Raw genomic sequence first — 4,480 nt, 5'->3', positions numbered from 1 at the left:
GCGGGAAGTCGGGGGGCATTGTCATCTCGCCGTTCCGCCTGGAGGAGCTCACCAACCGCCTGGCCTCGCTGCAGCAGGAGAACAAGGTGCTCAAGATCGAGCTGGAGACCTACAAGCTCAAGTGCAAGGCGCTGCAGGAGGAGAACCGCGACCTGCGCAAGGCCAGCGTGACCATCGTGAGTGCTGCCCCCGCGCGGGCCGGGACCTGGCGCCGCGGGGCGGGTGCCGGCCACCGCGCGTCCCTGCGCGCCTCGGGGGCCTGGGCGGGTGGGAGCTTTGGGTCTCGGCGCCCCCGGGCGCGACCACCGGGTGGGGACCCCGAGGGCGGAGAGCGAGCTGGGCTCGGCCCGGGCGCGGAGGGGGCTGGCGCCGGCAGCTGGGCCGGGCCCCCGGCTGGCAGCGGCTCGCGGTGCTGGATCTGCCGGTCAGGGGGCGGGGGAGAGTGGTGGCCGGGAATCCGGGAAGTGGAGTTTTCTGGCCGGGATCGAGCGACAAGGGCGGGTACCCGAGCTGCCGCCGCCGCCACCCCTTGTGGAAGCCTCTCCTCCTGGCCGAGGGGATGGGCGGTGTGCAGCCGGCCGAGTGCAGCGTCTGCGGCCGGCTGGGACGCGGTGGGGGCGGAAAGCCGCGCGAAGGAGCCCTGGGAGTGCTTGCTTCGCGTGTGTGTGTGGGGGGGTCCTTGCCCCTGAGCCTGGGCGGGAGAGCGGGACGCCAGTTAAGCCCCTCCCTCCCCCTCGGGGCTCCCCAGGAGGGTGAGATTAGATGTGGAGGTCGCTCTCCTGGTGTATCGCCCTGGGGCGGTGATGAGGCGAAACGTAACTAGAAAAAGTACACTGTGTGCTCTCTCGCCTCGCCTCTGCAGAAGCCCCACACAGACAGCCCTATTCAGATCCAGCAGTTTCCCAGCCTGGAGCAGAGAAGGAAATGTCAAAAATCAAGGAGCTGTACAATAGCTGAGTAGAAGGAAAAGGGATTTCTTTTTCTTTTTTTTTGCCAGGGCAGGTTTGAGGATTGCACCCTGGAAATGAGATGGGTCGAATTTAGTATGCTCTTGGCCCAGGTGAAAGTACCGTTTAGGGGAGCCGAGCATGTGTGACGTTTCCCTAGTGATAGTGCCTAGAGAACTATATGGCATTCTTGGTTTGTGCAGATAGAAGGTTTTAGACATAGTTTCACAGTGACCAGCAACCTGAACAGCAATGGATTACAGTCGAGAGATGCTTTGCAGCTTGATTTCTGGCCTGGGGAATGGAACTGGCCCGACATTCTTGGTCTCTAGGCTGTGAAGTTCTTGAAGTGCCCTTTTGATGGAAGGGGAGGAATTTGCAGAGGTAGCCGCTTCCCAGCCTCCAGCTTTCTTGGCTTGCAAAGATGACCGATTGCTGAGTGGAGTTTGAAAAGGGGGAGAAACTGTGGAGGCCGTTCACTTAGGGTTTGATTTGGTAAGTGAGGGGGTGAGTAGTAGCCTCAGATTGTGAGCCCTGCAAAGTATCAGAGCTGAAGACATACAGTTTCTGGCCTCTGGCTCCCAGGGAGCAGTCAGGCTTGTTTTTTTCTTTGGGAGGAGGGGATTTTGGGTGGAGAGATTATGAAAGGGTTATCTGTTTGGAAACTTTGACCATGTTATAAGTAGGTCTGCAGACTGTACACAAGCACGCTGGCTTTGTGGGGACAAACATGTCCTTTCCTGCGGTTCAAAGTGTGCAGAGTGGTGGCTTTCTTTCTTAGCAGGTTACTCCTCAATGAAGGGTGACAGCCAGCCAGATGGACTTGGAGTGTTCTATGGTGTTTCCAAGTGAAAACTGTTCAGATGACTGTCTCTAAGTACCAGAAGGGTCTCAGTTCTCAGTCTCTAGTATATTCAGGCAGGCTCATGGAAGTTCTTGCAGGTCCCCTTGCTCCTTCCTACTTGGCAGGCATTGTTAGGAGCTAAATGACAAATGTAGGAAAGAGTCCGTCAAGCTTTTGAGAATTTTGTGCACTGAGCTAGGGTGTAGAACCTACTGGGGTAGGTTTGGCCAGTAGGGTTTGTAATTTTAGGGGAGGATGGATGTACTCCATAAGATGGGTTTGCCAATGTTAAGGAGTCTGTTGAACAACATTGTTTCAGAGTTTGGGCTTTTGTTTTGGTTTTTTTTTTGGCAGAACCAGGGATTGATCTCAGGCCCTTGTGCTTGCCAGGGAAGCGCTTATTCCACTGAGCTGTCTCCCTGGCCCCTGTTTTAGAGTTTCTATCAAGGTTCAGGCTGACTTAAAAGGTTGCCCTTGCTGGTAAGCTGCCCTAGAAGTTTGGGACAAGGCCTAGATATTTGTTAAGTGAAGGCCTTCCTAGATTTTTACTATTTTAGTTAATTGGAAGGGAATGTAGTATGGTGTCTTGACCACGTGACTTGTCTTCCTGACTCTCCCTTAGTCCTCGAATTGTATTAACTTTCAAGAGGAAGAGCTGGAAAAGCTGCTTGTGACTATCTTTCCTTTTCCAGGCATGTTGCCTTTGAGCTGCACCCTGGAGACAGACTCCCTACTCCTTTTTTAAAAATAGGTTTTACTTTTTAGAGCAGGTTTAGGTTTACAGTTACATTGAGCACCAGTACAGAGATTGCCTGTGTGTTCCCTGCCCCATGCAGGCATGGCACCCCCATCAGTATTTGGCACCAGAGGGGGACATTTGTGGCCGTTGGAGACCCCGCGTTTGCACCTCATTGTCACCCAAAACCTGTAGTTTGTATCAGGGTGTGCTGTCGGATGCTGGGGTCTGGACACATGTCCAGTGATGTGTATTGCTGTGTTAGTTTCGCACCCTGAGGTCCTCTGTGTCCTGCTTATTTGTGGGTTCCCTTTCTCCCCCACTGTTGGAGCCCATTGGTCGTCCCGCTTGATCCAGTTTTGCCTTTTCGGGGTGTCATACAGCTGGAATGAGACAATAGTAGATAGGTTTCTTTTACTTAATATGCATTTGGAATTCCTCTTTCATATGATTTTCTTTTAGTGCTAAATAATATTTCATTGTTTAGTAATATTTCACTCAGTGTTTCATTCATTTCATTTATCCATTTACTTTCTGAAGGGCACTTTGGTTACTTTGGGGTTTTAGCAGTTAGGAGCAAAGCTGCATGCTGTACATACCCGCAGGCAGGGTTTTGTGTGAAAAAATTTCCTCTCACTTGGGTAAATACGTAGAATCATGGTTGCTGGATCATATGGCAAGAATATATCTAGGTTTTTTTTTCCATAATTTTATTTATATCTAGTTTTGTAAGAAATTGCTGGACTGTTTTTCAGAGTGGCCGTACCTTTGCAGTCCCGCCAGCACTTAAAGTTGCTCTTGCTCCACGCCCTTGCCTCCGCTTCTTGTTGGCAGTGTTCTGGGTTTGGGGCCTGCTCGTAGGCATTTGAGGGTAGCTCACTGTTGCCTGTGGAACAGGGGTGGTGAACCTGTGGCACGTGTTCTGTGCTGGGCTGTTCATGTCACTGAAAGCTCCAAAAGGTTCGCCATCTCTGCAGTGGAAATTGTGCTCAGCGTTCTCTTGTGGTAGGTAAGTGCGGCTGCTGGTCAAGCCTCCCACTTCATAGAGAGCTGGTCTACCTTTTTTTTTTTTTTTTTTTTGGTGGAACCAGGGATGAACTCAGGCCCTTGTGCTTGCCAGGTAAGCGCTTATTCTACTGAGCCATCTCCCTGGCCCCCAACCTAGCTGTCTCTTTCTGATTACAGAATTAATCCTTCATTATAGAAGCTGAGGGAAATACAGAAGTTTTGAGTGTTTTCAAGCAATAGTAGAGAAACATATTGGTATGGTATAATTAAAAAACCAACTATTTTAGACATCAATGGTACAGTGATACCTTTAACCAATAAGAGTTGTCTTACAGTGTTGTGTATTTTGGATTATTTACTCTGGAAGCCGAATGCACTGGTTTCCACTTTCAAGACTTTATTTTGGCAGACTCTGAAGCTGTCAAATTGGCATTGCCCTTATAAAAAGGCATTGGATCTTTTTGCTGTGTAGAAAAACAAATCTCAGATTATTGTGGAAACACTGAGCTTTAGACACAACTTTGAGGAAAGTACTGGTTTGCAGTCAGCCTCACTGTATGTGAGGCTTCCAAAGAGGCTGGCCCTAATGTTTCTTCTGCGTTTCAAGTGTTTATACTCCTTAGGTACCTTCTGTGTGTTTCATAGAATCCATTTGAACTTAATTTAAAAACTGAAGGCTTTCAGAAGTTATGTTGGTCTGTTACTGCAAATAGTTCCCTGGAAACGGGCAGGCACTGGAGGTTTGTGAGGACCCTTGTTTAGGACCAGAGACACAAGCTGAAATAAAAATCTGTCAGTGCTTAAAAATGGGTAGGGCCCCGGGAGAGAGCTCAGAGCGCAAGGGCCTGAGTTCAATCCCTGGTTGAGCGCAAAAACAAAAAAACCAAAAAAAAAAAAAAAAAAAAAAAACAAAAAAAAAAAGGGCAGCCCTTGCCGCTTGCCCCT

The 4,480-nt window shown here is 49.9% G+C and overlaps 1 protein-coding gene across 1 annotated transcript in view; it reads left to right on the top strand.

Annotated features, from left to right (window-relative positions):
- Positions 1–6: 6 nt before the first annotated feature.
- The window catches only part of Ccdc6 (coiled-coil domain containing 6), a 112,406-nt gene continuing 107,932 nt past the window's right edge, over positions 7–4,480 (top strand). Inside the window, exon 1 of the mRNA XM_004645879.2 lies at positions 7–176. The gene's annotated coding sequence lies outside the window, so the exon portion shown is untranslated. The remainder of the gene's footprint in view (positions 177–4,480) is intronic.

Source organism: Octodon degus, unplaced genomic scaffold (genome assembly GCF_000260255.1).
Source record: "Octodon degus isolate 3935 unplaced genomic scaffold, OctDeg1.0 scaffold00240, whole genome shotgun sequence".
In the NCBI taxonomy this organism is placed as follows: domain Eukaryota; kingdom Metazoa; phylum Chordata; class Mammalia; order Rodentia; family Octodontidae; genus Octodon; species Octodon degus.
This window is presented reverse-complemented; position numbering and strand designations above follow the sequence as displayed.